The sequence below is a fragment of the Leuresthes tenuis genome, unplaced genomic scaffold, assembly GCF_036924035.1.
Source record: "Leuresthes tenuis unplaced genomic scaffold, fLeuTen1.0.hap1 SCAF_167, whole genome shotgun sequence".
Lineage (NCBI taxonomy): Eukaryota > Metazoa > Chordata > Actinopteri > Atheriniformes > Atherinopsidae > Leuresthes > Leuresthes tenuis.
Genome location: NW_027325521.1, coordinates 59,775 through 82,096, shown reverse-complemented (window position 1 = coordinate 82,096; position 22,322 = coordinate 59,775). Strand labels below are relative to the sequence as shown.

At 41.9% G+C, this 22,322-nt stretch overlaps 2 non-coding genes and 1 pseudogene across 2 annotated transcripts; 2 read left to right on the top strand and 1 right to left on the bottom strand.

The window, feature by feature from the left end:
- On the top strand, window positions 1-171 carry LOC140287892 (U2 spliceosomal RNA; annotated as a pseudogene; the record flags this gene model as incomplete).
- A 3,244-nt stretch (window positions 172-3,415) lies between these two features.
- On the bottom strand, window positions 3,416-3,529 carry LOC140287884 (U5 spliceosomal RNA). Its single transcript, XR_011911834.1, has one exon. It is a non-coding gene; the product is annotated as a U5 spliceosomal RNA (small nuclear RNA).
- An 18,587-nt stretch (window positions 3,530-22,116) lies between these two features.
- Window positions 22,117-22,230, top strand: LOC140287882 (U5 spliceosomal RNA). The gene has a single exon (XR_011911832.1). It is a non-coding gene; the product is annotated as a U5 spliceosomal RNA (small nuclear RNA).
- Window positions 22,231-22,322: the final 92 nt, after the last annotated feature.

The following is a 22,322-nucleotide window of genomic DNA, read 5'->3' as shown; positions in this document are numbered from 1 at the left end:
TTTGGCTAAGATCAAGTGTAGTATCTGTTCTTATCAGTTTAATATGTCCTCTATACGACGAGACAACATATTAAATGGATTTTTAAGAATAGGAGTTGAAAAAGAAGCTTGCTCCGTTCACTCCAAGCCTCGACCCGGTACTGCAGTGCCGCTGGGAACGGTGCGCTCTCCTCTGCTCTTGTTAAAAAGCAAACAGCGGTGCAGGATGGAAGTTTCAGGGAGCCCAAGATGAAACTTTCTTTTAATCTGCTGAGAAAAGAGAGTGAATGCGAAGTGGACTTTAACACGGCTCTGGGAGCGAGCCGAGTGCGGGCTAACCGGGAGAATTGCTTGAAAGAAACGCGACACCGAATGAGTGGTCAGAACAAAGCCTCAATACGGTGTTCCCGTGGTGTTTGTGGCTGCCTTGTCTTTTGCACAGAGTAAAAGACAAGGCAGCCATCGAATAGATTGTTTCTACTTGGTCAGCCGAGGAGCAGGGGGGGGGGGGCAAGCGTCTCAACCAAGCAAAGCTCACCAAGTAGGAACAATCGGGCCCTTTTCGATGGCTGCAACACCTGAAAGAGATATTGATGCGAGACCCGATCAAATGCTTTTTCAAAGTCTAAATTTAAGATGACAAGCCGGGTGTTTCTGTCTCTAGCGTAATCAATGATGTCTCGAATCAGTACGAGGCTGTCGGTGAGTTGTCTCCCTGAGATGGCACAAGTTTGGTCTGGGTGAATTACCTCCTCTAAAACAGAGGACATCCGTGTCGCTAAAACCTTGCTAAAAAGTTTACAGTCAAAGTTTAAAAGTGTGATGGGCCTCCAATTCTTTAGGTCAGTCTTATCATTTTTTTTATAAAGTAGAGTCACTATTCCCACTCTAAAACTGTCAGGCAGTCGGTCGAGTTTTTCAAAATCTTTAAAAACATCTAAAATGTCTGATGATAAAAGGTCCCAATAGGTCAGATAGAATTCTGCAGGAAGCCCGTCTAAACCCGGAGCTCGACTTCTCTTAAAACCTGTTAGGCATTTTTTTAACTCTAAAGCAGTAAAATTCTGTGTCAAGTGTGCATTCTCTTTTACGGTTTTGTCAACGAATTTTAAGATTTCTGCCGATGTTTCCAAGTGCACTGGTTTCTCTTTGTACACGTTACTATAAAAGGTATGTACAGTTTCAATCATCTCTTGTGTGGATTTTGTTAAAAACCCATCTTCTCTTTTTAGATTTTGAATACACGCCTTTTTATTTATAACTTTCTTTATTTTTCACCTTCCTTAATTTCCTGCTCCCTGCTTCTTACAAAAATTCCTTTACTCTTTATTTCTGCTGAAACTGACATTTCCTTTTTGACATCTTTGATTTCTTCTTTAAAGTCTATGCCACACTGATTTAGTTTAAAGTAGCGCTGTAAGCGTTTATGTAGTCCCATCATACATCTATTCTCTTTCCTTTTTTTACGTTTACCTTGCTGTTTAAAAAACGTCTGGGTCGTTTCCTTCAACATTTCCCACCATTGTGCATGTGTTTCGTAGAGGTCTTGAAGGGTCTGCCACTCTTTATAACATTCCCTGTACTGACTGACTATGATTTCATCCTCCAACAGGGAACAGTTGAGTTTCCACAGACCACTTCCTACCGTCACACCAGAAGGGGGTGAAAGGGTGCAGGAGAGCATAAGGTGGTCTGAAAAGAAAACAGGGGTTAATCTAACATCAGTGGGTGGGCAATCTCTAGTAAAGAAATAATCAATGCGAGAGGCTCTGGTGCCATCATGACTAAACCAGGTGAAGCCCTCCTCTCTGGGATGCATGGTTTTAAAACAGTCAGTAAGCTTAAAATCCCTGCATATGCCCTGAAGTAAAATCGAAGTCTTATCCACTTTAAAATCTACCCCTGCTCTTTTTCTATCTTTCCTGCTCAAGATACAGTTAAAATCCCCTCCTACAACTAAAGGTACTTGCCCTAGCATGTAAAGCTGTATATCTTCTAAAAGGTCATACCTTTCATTTTTTCCATTGAAACCATAAATATTTAAGAGGTTAAAGTCTTGCCCCATAAAATTCAAGTGTGCTAAAAGTGCCCGTCCGTCTCTCACCACTGTGCTACCTTTCACCATAACATGCAGATTTTTAATTAGAATGGCCACACCATCATTTTTATTTTGATTTGAGCCACTCCATATCGATAAATGGGGCCACATTTCCTCCCATTGTCTATGGTTTTTTAAAAAAGGTAGTCCACATTCTTGTATTAAAAACACATCTGATTTTATGGAGTCTAAGAAGGATAAAATACTCTGGGCTCTTGTCTTTGATTTCACACTTCTCACATTTAGTGTTGAAAAGGTGAGAACCATTAAAAGCATAAAGGAAAGTAGGTATGTCATTTTCGTTTTTCTAAGTTATCAAAACAAATTACACACAGGTTATTTCTTACTAGCTCTTCCTTCATTTCTTTAGGTGAAAAGTGAGTAGGGTGATCTATATTTCCTTTTCGGACTCTCGGTGTTGGCCTCTGACGCAATGTTGCATTTAACTTTGAGTCCCTGGGGGTTGATTGCAGAGCTGAAGTTAAAAAGGAGACCTCATTTGGTGAGTCGGAGGGGAAGACTCTAGGTTCTTCCACTGAAGAACTGTCTGAAAGGGACCTAACCCTTCCCCTCTTCTCTGATACAACTGGGGAATCAGAGGCTCAGATGCCGTCCTCTTTGGCTGTTGACCTTCGGGGAGGTGAGTATCTTCACTAGACCTCACCTGTCTGCTCTTCCTCCTCATTTAGCGTAGCTCCACCCTCTGCCTGTGAATTCTCACAGACTTCAACACTGAGTGGTGAGGCCTCTACAGACCCCTCCCCTTTTTGCTCCTCACTTCCAATCCAAGCTTTTGGCGGGAAGTTTGAATTTATTGGGGTCAACCTCTTCACTTTGTTCACCAACTGCCACCTTTGGTCCTTCTCTTTGTTGGCTTGACTGTGGCTTTACCGTCTTTAATTTGTTGGCAAAAGATTTAGGGCAATCTCTGAAGAGGTGATTTAATTCTCCACAGAGATTACATTTCCTGCCATTTGGACACTCTCCAAAAAGTTTGCCCAATTTCTCTGCTCTTCCCACATAACACCTTGGTACAAGCCTCAACCAGGTGCCCATGCTCACCACACTTGCGGCAGAACTTGGGCTGCCCCCTGGTAGAGGATGTAACCTCGGTTTTCAAGGTGGCCAGAGTGTCGCCCACCCGCTGCACTGAGCACTCTTCAGCCCTTTTAAATGGTATAACTTTGCACTCCCGCACGCTCCAGCAAGCACCATTCAAGCAACAACTTTGCACTCCAGCTTCGAACATCGGCACAGTCGCAACAAGTAAGGCGACTCTACTCAGAGAAGTCACTCTGCACAGTAAGAAGATTTCTTTTGCACAGACAGAAAGGGCTTCACCCGCAAAGGTAAAGCCTGCCAAAAATAGAAACAACTCATTAGTGCTGCTCTCCACAGAAATCTTTAGTAAAAGGCGAAAGACTTGTACGTTATGAAGAGAAACCAGAGTACGATTATCCGTCACTGCGGGAGCAGGGCATCAGGCTAGTTGGCATAGCCACCTTCCCCATGGTGAGCTTTGCTTGGTTGAGACGCTTGCTCCCCCCCCCCCCCCCCCCCCTTGCTCCTCGGCTGACCAACTAGGAACAATCGGGCCCTATTCGATGGCTGCCTTGTCTTTTACTCTGTGCAAAAGACAAGGCAGCAACAAAAACACCACGAGAATCCCGTATTGAGGCTTTGTTCTGATCGCTCATTCGGTGTCGCGTTTCTTTCAAGCAATTCTCCCGGTTAGCCCACACTCGGCTCGCTCCCATAGCCGTGTTAAAGTCTACTTCGCATTCACTCTCTTTTCTCAGCAGACTCTTGGGAGTTTATCTATAAAATGAATTCCTTCACTCAAACTATGTGAAAAGTGCTTTGTCCTTAATATTTACCATGTCTAGAAAGATTTAAACAAAAAAAACAACGTTGTACTTTGCAGTAAAAGAAAGAGCAAATCTAAAGTTTCAGGAATCCGAGAATAAGCTTACTTTCATGAGTTCTTCACGATTTCGGATTTTGCTATAAAATGAATTCCTTCACTCAAACTAAATTAAAACTGCTAAACCGCTAATCTGTTATATGTAAGGCAGATGTCAAATTCACCGAAATAGGATCAAAGGGTATTCGGCCAATCGAGCTGTAGCAGCTTCGGTAAAAGAGTATAAGTTGAAGAGTTTGTGAATAAAGGTGTGCGCACACATAGTGTGCTGTACGAAAATAGGCAGGGAGCAATGCCGGCTGGGGTATATGTTCTTGTATGTTGTCTGCCTGTTTGATTTGAATGTGTTGTGTAAGTGTCCTGTTGAATGTTACATGTTTGGGCTTTGACACGCTTCACTGTGGTTGTTAACTGTGTGGTGTGTCCTGAAATGTTATATGTTTGGGCTGTGTGACATGCTTAATGCTTGTCAGTAGCTACCCACTTATTCATATATAGCAACTGACAACATAAGAAGTCTGGACATACTTTGATAGTAGTTGTAGAAGTATCCTTATTGATAATAGATCACTAATTCATAGTGATAGAACAGTAGATGAACAGGTGCTTGCACATGTCTCACGAAAATAAAATGGGTGTATGATTGCTGACGGCAGAGCAATACTGCCAAACTTATGAGTTCTTGTGGCAAACTTGATTCAGTGTCTTGACGTGTATACGCTGTTTCGCTGACTTGATTGTCACAAGAAACAAAGTGTGTTTGATAAGATCCGACCATTTTATTACGGGAGGATCAGTATGTATGGATTCTGATGTGACTGATAAACCCATTCGTATCTTAAGCATAATCTAATACGTGAGACAACGCCCTGGCACACGATAAAAAAAAAAAAAGAGAGAGAGCGGTTTTGTGTCCCCACAGTCCATAATGTAGAAAAGAGAGAAAAAAGCCTTTCTGATTTGGTGTGTGTGCTCATAGTGCAGAGTGTAGAGAAAAGAAAGCCGTTTTGGTGTCACGGGTGTTGTGACTTACACACACACATTTCTAAATTGAGAAAGGAAATTATTTTAGAGGAAGCACTAGAGTTTAGATCCCACATTTGTTGATAGGCATTCATTTATTTCTTCACTTCTGATGAAGTTTCAACAATAAACAACAAACTTTGTATTATGAGAAAGAACCAGACTCATTCTTCAGGAATCCGAAAATAAGCTCTATTTTATGAGTTATGCACGAATTCGGATTCTCCTATAAAACGAATTCATTAACTCAAACCAAGTTAAGACTGCTTTGTCCTTCATATTTATTCATGTCTAATCAAGTTTCAACGATAAACAACGTTGTACTTTGTAGAATGAGAAAGAACTTCTTCAGCAATAAGCATCTCTCGACATATGACGAAATACAGATTTTGCTATAAAATTAATTCCTTCTATCAGCCTGACTTAAAACTGTTTGTCCTCCTTATTTATCCACTTCAAATCAAGTTTCAACAATTAAAAAAAATTTGTAGTTTGAGAAAGAACAACTTAATCTTCAGCAATCAGTATAAAAAGAGGTGCAAATGCCAACCATACATACCTAAAAGGTGGAGCGGAAGTATTCAGCTGCAAGTAGGAGTGAATGTTCGACCATAATTTGTAAAAAGCGGGTAAGAAAAGGTTCGAATGCCCGACTATATATTAACAAAAGCGGGAGGAGAGGTCTTCGGATGAGAGTGGGTGAGAATTTCCAACCATAATCTATAAAATACGGTGAAAAAAAATATGTGAATGCCTCATAGAACACTAAAAGCGGAAGCGTTTGGCTGCAAGAAGGTGTGAATGTCCGACTATATTTGGTGAAAAGCAGGTGAAGCAAGGTCTGAATGCCCAACCTTACATCATCAAAAGCGAGATCAGAGGTGTTCGGCTGCAAGAAGGCCATAGTTTGCCAAAAGCGGGTAAGGTGCGAATGACCGACTAAATATCAACAAAAGTGGGGGCGGAGGTCTTCGGATGGAAGTGGGTGTGAATATCCCACCATACAAGTATGGTGGAGAGGAAGCTGTGAATGGCCGACCATAGTAAAAGGCGGGTGAGAGAAGGTGCGAATGTCAAACCATACATAATCAAAACAGGGAGCGGAGGTGTTCTGCTGTAAGAAGGTGTGAATGTCCAACCATAGTTGGTAAAAAGCGGGTAAGAAAAGGTTAAAATACCCGACTGTACACAATCAATAGCGGGAGCGGAGTTGTTCGGCTACTAAAAGGTGTGAAAGTCCGACCATGGTTTGTAAAAAGCGGGTAAGAAAAGGTGCGAATGCCCGACAATGTATGATCAAAAGAGGGAGTGGAGGTTTTCGGCTGCAAGAAGGTCTGAATGTCCAACCATAATTTGTAAAAACCGGGGAAGAAAAGGCTCGAAAGCCCGACTATACACCATCAAAAGTGGGAGCGGAGGTGTTCAGCTGCAAGACGGTCTGAATGTCCATCAATAATTGCTAGAAAACATGAAAGAAAATCTTCGAATATCAAACTGCACATGATCATAAGCGGGAGAGGAGGTGTTCAGCTGCAAGAAGGTGTGAATGTCTACCCATAATTACTGAAAAATGGGTAAGAAAAGGTGCGAATGCCTAACCATACATCATCAAAAGAGGGAGCGGAGGTGTTCCGCTGTAAGACGGTGTGAATGTCCGACCATAGATGGTAAAAAGCGGGTAAGAAAAGGTTAAATTACCCGACTGTACACAATCAAAAGAGGGAGCGGAGTTGTTCAGCTAAGAGAAGGTGTGAAAGTCCGACCTTGGTTTGTAAAAAGCGGGTAAGAAAAGGTTCGTATGCCCGAATATACACCATCAAGAGCGGAAGCGGAGGTGTTCGGCTGCAAGATATTGTGAACGTCCGACCAAAGTTTGTAAAAAGCAGTTAAGAAAAGGTTCGAATATCTAACCAAACATAATCAAAAGCGGGAGCAGAGCTGTTCGACTGGAAGTAGGTGTGAATGTCAGATCATAATTTGCAAAAAGCTGATGAGAAAGGGTGAGAATGCCCGACTATACACCATCAAATACGGTAGCGGAGTTGTTCGGCTGTGAGTAGGTGTGAATCTCCAACCATAATTGCTGAAAAATGTGTTAGAAAAGGTAAAAATGCTGGTCCATACATAATAAAAATCGGGAGAGGTGGTGTTCAGCTGCAAGAAGGTCTAAATGTCCATCAATAATTGCTAGAAAACATGAAAGAAAATTTTCGAAAATCAAACCACACATGATCATAAGTGGGAGAGGAGGTGTTCAGCTGCAAGAAGGTGTGAATGTCCACCCATAATACCTGAAAAATGGGTAAAAAAAAGGTGCGAATGCCCAACCATACATCATCAAAAGCAGGAGTGCATGTGTTCGGCTACAAGAAGGTGTGAACGTCCAACCAAAGTTTGTAAAAAGCAGTTAAGAAAAGGTTCGAATATCCAACCATACATAATCAAAAGCGGGAGCAGAGCTGTTCGACTGCAAGTAGGTGTGGATGTCAGATCATAATTTGCAAAAAGCTGATGAGAAAGGGTGAGAATGCCCGACTATACACCATCAAATGCGGTAGCGGAGTTGTTCGGCTGTGAGTAGGTGTGAATCTCCAACCATAATTGCTGAAAAATGTGTTAGAAAAGGTAAAAATGCCGGTCCATACATAATCAAAATCGGGAGAGGTGGTGTTCAGCTGCAAGAAGGTCTAAATGTCCATCAATAATTGCTAGAAAACATGAAAGAAAATTTTCGAAAATCAAACCACACATGATCATAAGTGGGAGAGGAGGTGTTCAGCTGCAAGAAGGTGTGAATGTCCACCCATAATACCTGAAAAATGGGTAAAAAAAAGGTGCGAATGCCCAACCATACATCATCAAAAGCAGGAGTGCATGTGTTCGGCTACAAGAAGGTGTGAACGTCCAACCAAAGTTTGTAAAAAGCAGTTAAGAAAAGGTTCGAATATCCAACCATACATAATCAAAAGCGGGAGCAGAGCTGTTCGACTGCAAATAGGGGTGAATGTCAGATCATAATTTGGAAAAAGCTGATGAGAAAGGGTGAGAATGCCCGACTATACACCATCAAATGCGGGAGCGGAGTTGTTCGGCTTTGAGTAGGTGTGAATCTCCGACCATAATTGCTGAAAAATGTGTTAGAAAAGGTAAGAATGCCGGTCCATACATCATCAAAAGCGAGAGAGGTTGTGTTCGGCTGCAAGTAGGTGTGAATGTCCAGCCATAATTACTCACAAACGGGTAAGAAAAGGTAGTATTGCCAGACCATATATGATCAAAACAGGGAGCGGAGGTGGTTCAGCTGCAAGAAGGTTTGAATGTCCGACTAAAGTTCAAATATATTAACAAAAGCGGGAGGAGAGGTCTTCGGATGAGAGTGGTTGAAAATTTCCAACCATAATGTATAAAATGCGGTGAAAAAAAGTGTGATAGAACACTAAAAGGTGGAGCGGAAGTGTTCGGCTGCAAGAAGGTGTGAATGTCCGACTATATTTGGTGAAAAGCAGGGGAAACAAGGTCTGAATGCCCAACCTTACATCATCAAAAGCGAGATCAGAGGTGTTTGGCTGCAAGAAGGCCATAGTTTGCCAAAAGCGGGTAAGGTGCGAATGTCATACTAAATATCAACAAAATTTGGGGCAGAGGTCTTCGGATGCAAGTGGGTGTGAATATCCAACCATACAAGTATGGTGGAGAGGAAGCTGTGAATAGCCGACCATAGTTTGGAAAAAGCGGGTAAGAAAAGGTTTGAATACCCGAACATACACCATCAAAAGAGGGAGCGGAGGTGTTCCGCTGTACGAAGGTGTGAATGTCCGACCATAGTTGGTAAGAAGCGGGTAAGAAAAGGTTAAAATACCCGACTGTACACAATCAATAGCGGGAGCGGATATGTTCGGCTACAAGAAGGTGTGAAAGTCCGACCATGGTTTGTAAAAAGCGGGTAAGAAAAGGTGCGAATGTCCGACAATGTATGATCAAAAGAGAGAGCGGAGGTTTTCGGATATAAGAAGGTTTGAATGTCCCACCATAGTTTGTAAAAAGCGGGTAAGAAAAGGTTCGAATGCCCGACTATACACCATCAAAAGCGGGAGCAGAGGTGTTCCGCTGTAAGACGGTGTGAATGTCCGACCATAGTTGGTAAAAAGCGGGTAAGAAAAGGTTAAAATACCCGACTGTACACAATCAATAGCGGGAGCGGAGTTGTTCGGCTACAAGAAGGTGTGAAAGTCCGACCATGGTTTGTAAAAACCGGGAAGAAAAGGCTCGAAAGCCCGACTATACACCATCAAAAAGAAGGTTTGAATGTCCATCAATAATTGCTTTAAAACAAGAAAGTAAATTTTCGAACATCAAACCGTACATGATCATAAGCGGGAGAGGAGGTGTTCCGCTCTAAGACGGTGTGAATGTCCGACAATAGTTGGTAAAAAGCGGGTAAGAAAAGGTTAAAATACCCGACTGTACACAATCAATAGCGGGAGCGGAGGTTTTTGGCTACTAAAAGGTGTGAAAGTCCGATCCTGGTTTGTAAAAAGCGGGTAAGAAAAGGTTCGAATGCCCGAACATACACCATCAAAAGAGGGAGCGGAGGTGTTCGGCTGTAAGACGGTGTGAATGTCCGATCATAGTTGGTAAAAAGCGGGTAAGAAAAGGTTAAAATACCCGACTGTACACAATCAAAAGAGGGAGCGGAGTTGTTCAGCTAAGAGAAGGTGTGAAAGTCCGACCATGGTTTGTAAAAAGCGGGTAAGAAAAGGTTCGTATGCCCGAATATACACTATCAAAACCGGAAGCGTAGGTGTTCGGCTGCAAGAAGGTGTGAACGTCCGACCAAAGTTTGTAAAAAAGCAGTTAAGAAAAGGTTCGAATATCTAACCAAACATAATCAAAAGCGGATGAGAAGGTGTTCGACTGCAAGTAGGTGTGAATGTCAGAGAATAATTTGGAAAAAGCTGATGAGAAAGGGTGAGAATGCCCGACTATACACCATCAAATGCGGTAGCGGAGTTGTTCGGCCGTGAGTAGGTGTGATTCTCCAACCATAATTGCTGAAAAATGTGTTAGAAAAGGTAAGAATGCCTGTCCATACATCATCAAAAGCGGGAGAGGTGGTGTTCGGCTGCAAGTAGGTGTGAATGTCCATTAATAATTGCTTTAAAACATGAAAGAAAATTTTCGAATATCAAACCATACATGATCATTAGCAGGAGAGGAGGTGTTCAGCTGCAAGAAGGTGTGAATGTCCAGCCATAATTACTCACAAATGGGTAAGAAAAGGTACTATTGCCAGACCATATATGATCAAAACAGGGAGCGGAGGTGGTTCAGCTGCAAGAAGGTTTGAATGTCCGACTAAAGTTTGTAAAAAGCGGGTAAGACAAGGTGTGAATGCCCGACAATGTATGATCAAAAGAGGAGCGGAGGTTTTCGGCTGCAAGAAGGTCTGAATGTCCACCCATAATTACTGAAAAATGGGTAAGAAAAGGTGCGAAAGCCCAACCGCACATGATCATAAGTGGATGAGAAGGTGTTCGACTGCAAGTAGGTGTGAATGTAAGATCATAATTTGTAAAAAGCGGGTAAGAAAAGGTAAGAATGCCCAACCATAAATTATCAAAAGCGGCAGCAGAGTTTTGGCTGGTATTTATCAATGTCTAGATAGATTTCAACAAAAAACAACGTTGTACTTTGCAGTAAAAGAAAGTGCAAATCAAAAGTTTTAGGAATCCGAGAATAAGCTTATTTTCATGAGTTCTGCACGATTTCGGATTTTATGTATAAAAAGAATTTCTTCACGCAAACTAAGTTAACACTGCTTTGTCCTTCATATGTACCCATTTCTACATATATTTCAAGCATAAACTTCCTCATATTACCCTGAATGAGAAAGAGCCACACTTGTGATTAAGCCATACCTCCCTTTTGAGGAGTTCTGCATGATTTGGGATTTTATCTATAAAATGAATTCCTTCACTCAAACTATGTTAAAACGGCATTTACCTTCATATTTATCAATGTCTCGATAGATTTAAACAAAAAAACAACGTTGTACTTTGCAATAAAAGAAAGAGCAAATCAAAAGTTTTAGGAATCCGAGAATAAGCTTATTTTCATGAGTTCTGCACGATTTCGGATTTTATGTATAAAATGAATTCATTCACTCAAACCAAGTTAAAACTGCTTTTTCCTTCATATTTATCAATGTCTAGATCGACTTCAACAAAGAACAACATTGTATTTTGCAGTAGAAGAAAGAGCAAAACTGAAGGATCAGGAATCCGAGAATAAGCTTCTTTTCATACGTTCTGCATGATTTGGGATTTTATGTATAAAATGAATTCCTTCACTCAAACTAAGTTAACACTGCTTTGTCCTTCATATGTACCCATTTCTACATATATTTCAAGCATAAACTTCCTCATACTACCCTGAATGAGAAAGAACCACACTTGTGATTAAGCCATACGCCCCTTTTGAGGAGTTCTGCATGATTTGGGATTTTATCTATAAAATCAATTCCTTCACTCAAACTATGTTAAAACGGCTTTTACCTTCATATTTATCAATGTCTCGATAGATTTAAACAAAAAACAACGTTGTACTTTGCAGTAAAAGAAAGAGCCAATCAAAAGTTTTAGGAATCCGAGAATAAGCTTATTTTCATGAGTTCTGCACGATTTCGGATTTTATGTATAAAATGAATTCATTCACTCAAACCAAGTTAAAACAGCTTTTTCCTTCATATTTATCAATGTCTAGATCGACTTCAACAAAGAACAACATTGTATTTTGCAGTAGAAGAAAGAGCAACACTGAAGGATCAGGAATCCGAGAATAAGCTTATTTTCTTATGGGCAAGTGGGAACTGCTTTGTCCTTCATATTTATCAATGTGTAGATGGATTTCAACTTCTTCTACTGCAAAGTCCAATGTTTTTCTTTGTTGAAGTCGATCTAGACATTGATGAATATGGAAGGACAAAGCAGTTTTAACTTGGTTTGAGCAAAGCAATTCATTTTATAGCAAAATCCGAAATCGTGCAGAACTCATGAAAGCAGGCTTATACTCGGATTCCTGAAACTTAAGATTTGCTCTTTCTTTTACTGCAAAGTACAACGTTGTTTTTTTGTTTAAATATGTCTAGACATGGTAAATATGAAGGACAAATCAGTTTTAACATAGTTTGAGTGAAGTAATGCATTTTATAAGCAAAATCCCAAATCATGCGGAACTCACGAAATGCTTTTTCTCGCTTTTCACTGCTTTTTACAAACTTTGGTTGGACGTTCACACCTTCTTGCATCCGAACACCTCCGCTTCCGCTTTTGATGATGTATATTCGGGCATTCGAACCTTTTATTACCCGCTTTTTACAAACCATTGTCGGACTTTCACACCTTCTTGCAGCCGAACACCACCTCTCCCGCTTTTGATGATGTATGGTCCAGTATTCTTACCTTTTCTAACACATTTTTCAGCAATTATGGTCGGACAATCACACCTACTCACAGCTGGACACCTCCGCTCCCGCTTTTGATCATACAATGTCGGGACATCGCTCCTTGTCTTACCAGCTTTTTACAAACTTTAGTCGAACATTCACACCTTCTTGCAGCTGAACACCTCCGCTCCCGCTTTTGATGATGGATAGTCGGGCTTTCGAGCCTTTTCTTACCCGGTTTTTACAAATTATGGTTGGACATTCAGACCTTGCAGCCGAACACCTCCGCTCTCTCTTTTGATCATACATTGTTGGGCATTCGCACCTTGTCTTACCCGCTTTTTACAAACTATAGTCAGACATTCACACCTTGCAGCTGAACCTCCGCTCCCTGTTTTGATCATGTATGGTCTGGCAATACTACCTTTACTTCCCCCGTTTGTGAGTAATTATGGCTGGACATTCACACCTACTTGCAGTCGAACTGCTCTGCTAACGCTTTTGATTATGTTTGGTTTGGATATTCGAACCTTTTCTTAACTGCTTTTTACAAACCATGGTCGGACTTTCACACCTTCTTGTAGCCGAACAACTCCGCTCCCGCTATTGATTGTGTACAGTCGGGTATTTTAACCTTTTCTTACCCGCTTTTTACCAACTATGGTCGGACATTCACACCGTCTTACAGCGGAACACCTCCACTCCCGCTTTTTATGGTGTATAGTCGGGCATTCGAACCTTTTCTTACCCGCTATTTACAAACTATGGTACGACATTCAAACCTTCGTGTATCCGAAAACTCCGCTCTCTCTTTTGATCATACATTGTCGGACATTCGCACCTTTTCTTACCCGCTTTTTACAAACCATGGTCGGACTGTCACACCTTCTTGTAGCCGAACACATCCGCTCCCTCTTTTGATTGTGTACAGTCGGGTATTTTAACCTTTTCTTACCCGCTTTTTACCAAGTATGGTCGGACATTCACACCTTCGTACAGCGGAACACCTCCGCTCCCTCTTTTGATGGTGTATGTTCGGGCATTCAAACCTTTTCTTACCCGCTTTTTACAAACCATGGTCGGACTTTCACACCTTCTTGTAGCCGAACAACTCCGCTCCCGCTATTGATTGTGTACAGTCGGGTATTTTAACTTTTCTTACCCGCTTTTTACCAACTATGGTTGGACATTCACACCGTCTTACAGCGGAGCACCTCCGCTCCCGCTTTTTATGGTGTATAGTCGGGCATTCGAACCTTTTCTTACCCGCTATTTACAAACTATGGTAGGACATTCAAACCTTCGTGTATCCGAAAACCTCCGCTCTCTCTTTTGATCATACATTGTCGGACATTCGCACCTTTTCTTACCCGCTTTTTACAAACCATGGTCGGACTGTCACACCTTCTTGTAGCCGAACACATCCGCTCCCGCTATTGATTGTGTACAGCCGGGTATTTTAACCTTTTCTTACCCGCTTTTTACCAAGTATGGTCGGACATTCACACCTTCGTACAGCGGAACACCTCCGCTCCCTCTTTTGATGGTGTATGTTCGGGCATTCAAACCTTTTCTTACCCGCTTTTTCCAAACTATGGTCGGCTATTCACAGCTTCCTCTCCACCATACTTGTATGGTGGGATATTCACACCCACTTGCATCCGAAAACCTCCGCCCCAAATTTTGTTGATATTTAGTCGGACATTCGCACCTTACCCGCTTTTGGCAAACTATGGCCTTCTTGCAGCCAAACAACTCTGATCTTGCTTTTGATGATGTAAGGTTGGGCATTCAGACCTTGCTTCACTTGCTTTTCACCAAATATAGTCGGACATTCACACCTTCTTGCAGCCGAACACTTCCGCTCCACCTTTTAGTGTTCTATCACACCTTTTTTTTCACCGCATTTTACACATTATGGTTGGAAATTTTCAACCACTTTCATCCGAAGACCTCTCCTCCCGCTTTTGTTAATATATTTGAACTTTAGTTTGACATTCATACCTTCTTGCAGCTGAACCACCTCCGCTCCCTGTTTTGATCATATATGGTCTGGCAATACTACCTTTTCTTACCCGTTTGTGAGTAATTATGGCTGGACATTCACACCTACTTGCAGCCGAACACAACCTCTCTCGCTTTTGATGATGTATGGACCGGCATTCTTACCTTTTCTAACACATTTTTCGGCAATTATGGTCGGAGATTCACACCTACTCACAGCCGAACAACTCCGCTCCCGCATTTGATGGTGTATAGTCGGGCAATTCTCACCCTTTCTCATCAGCTTTTTGCAAATTATGATCTGACATTCACAACTACTTGCAGTCGAACAGCTCTGCTCCCATTTTTGATTATGTATGGTTGGATATTCGAACCTTTTCTTAACTGCTTTTTACAAACTTTGGTTGGACGTTCACACCTTCTTGTAGCCGAACACATGCACTCCTGCTTTTGATGATGTATGGTTGGGAATTCGCACCTTTTTTTTTTACCCATTTTTCAGGTATTATGGGTGGACATTCACACCTTCTTGCAGCTGAACACCTCCTCTCCCACTTATGATCATGTGTTGTTTGATTTTCGAAAATTTTCTTTCATGTTTTCTAGCAATTATTGATGGACATGTAGACCTTCTTGCAGCTGAACACCACCTCTCCCGATTTTGATGATGTATGGACCGGCATTTTTACCTTTTCTAACACATTTTTCAGCAATTATGGTTGGAGATTCACACCTACTCACAGCCGAACAACTCCGCTACCGCATTTGATGGTGTATAGTCGGGCATTCTCACCCTTTCTCATCAGCTTTTTGCAAATTATGATCTGACATTCACACCTACTTCCAGTCGAACAGCTCTGCTCCCGCTTTTGATTATGTTTGGTTAGATATTCGAACCTTTTCTTAACTGCTTTTTACAAACTTTGGTCGGACGTTCACAATATCTTGCAGCCGAACACCTCCGCTTCCGCTTTTGATGGTGTATATTCGGGCATACGAACCTTTTCTTACCCGCTTTTTACAAACCAAGGTCGGACTTTCACACCTTCTCTTAGCTGAACAACTCCGCTCCCTCTTTTGATTGTGTACAGTCGGGTAATTTAACCTTTTCTTACCCGCTTTTTACCATCTATGGTCGGACATTCACACCGTCTTACAGCGGAACACCTCCGCTCCCTCTTTTGATGATGTATGGTTAGGCATTCGCACCTTTTCTTACCCATTTTTCAGTAATTATGGGTAGACATTCACACCTTCTTGCAGCTGAACACCTCCTCTCCCGCTTATGATCATGTGCAGTTTGATATTCGAAAATTTTCTTTCATGTTTTCTAGCAATTATTGATGGACATTCAGACCGTCTTGCAGCTGAACACCTCCGCTCCCACTTTTGATGGTGTATAGTCGGGCTTTCGAGCCTTTTCTTCCCCGGTTTTTACAAATTATGGTTGGACATTCAGACCTTCTTGCAGCCGAAAACCTCCACTCCCTCTTTTGATCATACATTGTCGGGCATTCGCACCTTTTCTTACCCGCTTTTTACAAACCATGGTCGGACTTTCACACCTTTTAGTAGCCGAACAACTCCGCTCCCGCTATTGATTGTGTACAGTCGGGTATTTTAACCTTTTCTTACCCGCTTTTTACCAACTATGGTTGGACATTCACACCTTCTTACAGCAGAACACCTCCGCTCCCTGTTTTGATTATGTATGGTTTGACATTCGCACCTTCTCTCACCCGCCTTTTACTATGGTCGGCCATTCACAGCTTCCTCTCCACCATACTTGTATGGTGGGATATTCACACCCACTTGCATCCGAAGACCTCCGCCCCCACTTTTGTTGATATTTAGTCGGTCATTCGCACCTTACCCGCTTTTGGCAAACTATGGCCTTCTTGCAGCCAAACACCTCTGATCTCGCTTTTGATGATGTAAGGTTGGGCATTCAGACCTTGCTTCACCTGCTTTTCACCAAATATAGTCGGACATTCACACCCACTTGCATCCGAAGACCTCCGCCCCAAATTTTGTTGATATTTAGTCGGACATTCGCACCTTACCCGCTTTTGGCAAACTATGGCCTTCTTGCAGCCAAACACCTCTGATCTCGCTTTTGATGATGTAAGGTTGGGCATTCAGACCTTGCTTCACCTGCTTTTCACCAAATATAGTCGGACATTCACACCTTCTTGCAGCCGAACACTTCCGCTCCACCTTTTAGTGTTCTATCACACCTTTTTTTCACCGCATTTTATACATTATGGTTGGAAATTTTCAACCACTCTCATCCGAAGACCTCTCCTCCCGCTTTTGTTAATATATTTGAACTTTAGTCGGACATTCAAACCTTCTTGCAGCTGAACCACCTCCGCTCCCTGTTTTGATCATATATGGTCTGGCAATACTACCTTTTCTTACCCGTTTGTGAGTAATTATGGCTGGACATTCACACCTACTTGCAGCCGAACACAACCTCTCTCGCTTTTGATGATGTATGGACCGGCATTCTTACCTTTTCTAACACATTTTTCAGCAATTATGGTTGGAGATTCACACCTACTCACAGCCGAACAACTCCGCTCCCGCATTTGATGGTGTATAGTCGGGCATTCTCACCCTTTCTCATCAGCTTTTTGCAAATTATGATCTGACATTCACACCTACTTGCAGTCGAACAGCTCTGCTCCCGCTTTTGATTATGTATGGTTGGATATTCGAACCTTTTCTTAACTGCTTTTTACAAACTTTGGTTGGACGTTCACACCTTCTTGTAGCCGAACACATGCACTCCTTCTTTTGATGATGTATGGTTGGGCATTCGCACCTTTTTTTTACCCATTTTTCAGGTATTATGGGTGGACATTCACACCTTCTTGCAGCTGAACACCTCCTCTCCCACTTATGATCATGTGTGGTTTGATTTTCGAAAATTTTCTTTCATGTTTTCTAGCAATTATTGATGGACATGTAGACCTTCTTGCAGCTGTACACCACCTCTCCCGATTTTGATGATGTATGGACCGGCATTTTTACCTTTTCTAACACATTTTTCAGCAATTATGGTTGGAGATTCACACCTACTCACAGCCGAACAACTCCGCTCCCGCATTTGATGGTGTATAGTCGGGCATTCTCACCCTTTCTCATCAGCTTTTTGCAAATTATGATCTGACATTCACACCTACTTCCAGTCGAACAGCTCTGCTCCCGCTTTTGATTATGTTTGGTTAGATATTCGAACCTTTTCTTAACTGCTTTTTACAAACTTTGGTCGGACGTTCACAATATCTTGCAGCCGAACACCTCCGCTTCCGCTTTTGATGGTGTACAGTCGGGAATTTTAACCTTTTCTTACCCGCTTTTTACCAAGTATGGTCGGACATTCACACTTTCGTACAGCGGAACACCTCCGCTCCCTCTTTTGATGGTGTATGTTCGGGCATTCAAACCTTTTCTTACCCGCTTTTTCCAAACTATGGTCGGCTATTCACAGCTTCCTCTCCACCATACTTGTATGGTGGGATATTCACACCCACTTGCATCCGAAAACCTCCGCCCCAAATTTTGTTGATATTTAGTCGGACATTCGCACCTTACCCGCATTTTGCAAACTATGGCCTTCTTGCAGCCAAACAACTCTGATCTTAATTTTGATGATGTAAGGTTGGGCATTCAGACCTTGCTTCACCTGCTTTTCACCAAATATAGTCGGACATTCACACCTTCTTGCAGCCGAACACTTCCGCTCCACCTTTTAGTGTTCTATCACACCTTTTTTTTCACCGCATTTTATACATTATGGTTGGAAATTTTCAACCACTTTCATCCGAAGACCTCTCCTCCCGCTTTTGTTAATATATTTGAACTTTAGTTTGACATTCAAACCTTCTTGCAGCTGAACCTCCTCCGCTCCCTGTTTTGATCATATATGGTCTGGCAATACTACCTTTTCTTACCCGTTTGTGAGTAATTATGGCTGGACATTCACACCTACTTGCAGCCGAACACAACCTCTCTCGCTTTTGATGATGTATGGACCGGCATTTTTACCTTTTCTAACACATTTTTCAGCAATTATGGTCGGAGATTCACACCTACTCACAGCCGAACAACTCCGCTCCCGCATTTGATGATGTATAGTCGGGCATTCTCACCCTTTCTCATCAGCTTTTTGCAAATTATGATCTGACATTCACACCTACTTGCAGTCGAACAGCTCTGCTCCCGCTTTTGATTATGTTTGGTTGGATATTCGAACCTTTTCTTAACTTCTTTTTACATATTTTGGTTGGACGTTCACACCTTCTTGTAGCCGAACACATGCACTCCTTCTTTTGATGATGTATGGTTGGGCATTCACATCTTTTTTTTGCCCATTTTTCAGGAATTATGGGTGGACATTCACACCTTGCAGCTGAACACCTCCTATCCCACTTATGATCATGTGCGGTTTGATTTTCGAAAAGTTTCTTTCATGTTTTCTAGCAATGTACATGAACATGTAGACCTTCTTGCAGCTGAACACCTCCGCTCCCGCTTTTGATCATACATTGTCAGGCATTCGCACCTTGTCTTACCCACTTTTTACAAACTTTAGTCGAACAATCACACCTTTTTACAGCCGAACACCACCTCTACCGCTTTTGATGATGTATGGTCCAGCATTCTTACCTTTTCTAACACATTCTTCAGCAATTATGGTCGGACATTCACACCTACTCAGAGCCGAACACTTCCGCTCCCGCATTTGATGGTCTATAGTCGGGCATTCTAAAGCGGAAAAGACTCATTCTTATGTTTGGTTAGATATTCGAACCTTTTCTTAAATGCTTTTTACAAACTTTGGTCGGACGTTCACAATATCTTGCAGCCGAACACCTCCGCTTCCGCTTTTGATGGTGTATATTCGGGCATACGAACCTTTTCTTACCCGCTTTTTACAAACCAAGGTCGGACTTTCACACCTTCTCTTTGCTGAACAACTCCGCTCCCTCTTTTGATTGTGTACAGTCTGGTAATTTAACCTTTTCTTACCCGCTTTTTACCATTTATGGTCGGACATTCACACCGTCTTACAGCGGAACACCTCCGCTCCCTCTTTTGATGATGTATGGTTAGGCATTCGCACCTTTTCTTACCCATTTTTCAGTAATTATGGGTAGACATTCACACCTTCTTGCAGCTGAACACCTCCTCTCCTGCTTAAAATCATGTGCAGTTTGATATTCGAAAATTTTCTTTCATGTTTTCTAGCAATTATTGATGGACATTCAGACCGTCTTGCAGCTGAACACCTCCGCTCCCACTTTTGATGGTGTATAGTCGGGCTTTCGAGCCTTTTCTTCCCCGGTTTTTACAAATTATGGTTGGACATTCAGACCTTCTTGCAGCCGAACACCTCCACTCCCTCTTTTGATCATACATTGTCGGGCATTCGCACCTTTTCTTACCCGCTTTTTACAAACCATGGTCGGACTTTCACACCTTCTTACAGCAGAACACCTCCGCTCCCTGTTTTGATTATGTATGGTTTGACATTCGCACCTTCTCTCACCCGCCTTTTACTATGGTCGGCCATTCACAGCTTCCTCTCCACCATACTTGTATGGTGGGATATTCACACCCACTTGCATCCGAAGACCTCCGCCCCCACTTTTGTTGATATTTAGTCGGTCATTCGCACCTTACCCGCTTTTGGCAAACTATGGCCTTCTTGCAGCCAAACACCTCTGATCTCGCTTTTGATGATGTAAGGTTGGGCATTCAGACCTTGCTTCACCTGCTTTTCACCAAATATAGTCGGACATTCACACCTTCTTGCAGCCGAACACTTCCGCTTTTAGTGTTCTATGAGGCATTCACATATTTTTTTTCACCGTATTTTATAGATTATGGTTGGAAATTCTCACCCACTCTCATCCGAAGACCTCTCCTCCCGCTTTTGTTAATATATAGTCGGGCATTCGAACCTTTTCTTACCCGCTTTTTACAAATTATGGTCGAACATTCACACCTACTTGCAGCTGAATACTTCCGCTCCACCTTTTAGGTATGTATGGTTGGCATTTGCACCTCTTTTTATACTGATTGCTGAAGATTAAGTTGTTCTTTCTCAAACTACAAATTTTTTTTAATTTTTGAAACTTGATTTGAAGTGGATAAATAAGGAGGACAAACAGTTTTAAGTCAGGCTGATAGAAGGAATTCATTTTATAGCAAAATCTGTATTTCGTCATATGTCGAGAGATGCTTATTGCTGAAGAAGTTCTTTCTCATCTTTCTCACAAAGCAGTCTTAACTTGGTTTGAGTTAATGAATTCGTTTTATAGGAGAATCCGAATTCGTGCATAACTCATAAAATAGAGCTTATTTTCGGATTCCTGAAGAATGAGTCTGGTTCTTTCTCATAATACAAAGTTTGTTGTTTATTGTTGAAACTTCATCAGAAGTGAAGAAATAAATGAATGCCTATCAACAAATGTGGGATCTACACTCTAGTGCTTCCTCTAAAATAATTTCCTTTCTCAATTTAGAAATGTGTGTGTGTAAGTCACAACACCCGTGACACCAAAACGGCTTTCTTTTCTCTCTTTTCTCTACACTCTGCACTATGAGCACACACACCAAATCAGAAAGGCTTTTTTCTCTCTTTTCTACATTATGGACTGTGGGGACACAAAACCGCTCTCTCTCTTTTTTTTTTTTTATCGTGTGCCAGGGCGTTGTCTCACGTATTAGATTATGCTTAAGATACGAATGGGTTTATCAGTCACATCAGAATCCATACATACTGATCGTCCTGTAATAAAATGGTCGGATCTTATCAAACACACTTTGTTTCTTGTGACAATCAAGTCAGCGAAACAGCGTATACACGTCAAGACACTGAATCAAGTTTGCCACAAGAACTCATAAGTTTGGCAGTATTGCTCTGCCGTCAGCAATCATACACCCATTTTATTTTCGTGAGACATGTGCAAGCACCTGTTCATCTACTGTTCTATCACTATGAATTAGTGATCTATTATCAATAAGGATACTTCTACAACTACTATCAAAGTATGTCCGGACTTCTTATGTTGTCAGTTGCTATATATGAATAAGTGGGTAGCTACTGACAAGCATTAAGCATGTCACACAGCCCAAACATATAACATTTCAGGACACACCACACAGTTAACAACCACAGTGAAGCGTGTCAAAGCCCAAACATGTAACATTCAAGAGGACACTTACACAACACATTCAAATCAAACAGGCAGACAACATACAAGAACATATACCCCAGCCGGCATTGCTCCCTGCCTATTTTCGTACAGCACACTATGTTGCGCACACCTTTATTCACAAACTCTTCAACTTATACTCTTTTACCGAAGCTGCTACAGCTCGATTGGCCGAATACCCTTTGATCCTATTTCAGTGAATTTGACATCTGCCTTACATATAACAGATTAGCGGTTTAGCAGTTTTAATTTAGTTTGAGTGAAGGAATTCATTTTATAGCAAAATCCGAAATCGTGAAGAACTCATGAAAGTAAGCTTATTCTCGGATTCTCGTCTCAACCAAGCAAAGCTCACCATGGGGAAGGTGGCTATACCAACTAGCCTGATGCCCTGCTCCCGCAGTGACGGATAATTGTACTCTGGTTTCTCTTCATAACATACAAGTCTTTCGCCTTTTACTAAAGACTTCCGTGGAGAGCAGCACTAAAGAGTTGTTTCTATTATTGGCAGGCTTTACCTTTGCGGGTGAAGCCCTTTCTGTCTGTGCAAAAGAAATCTTGCTACTTTGCAGAGTGACTTCTCTGAGTAGAGTCGCCTTACTTGTTGCGACTGTGCCGATG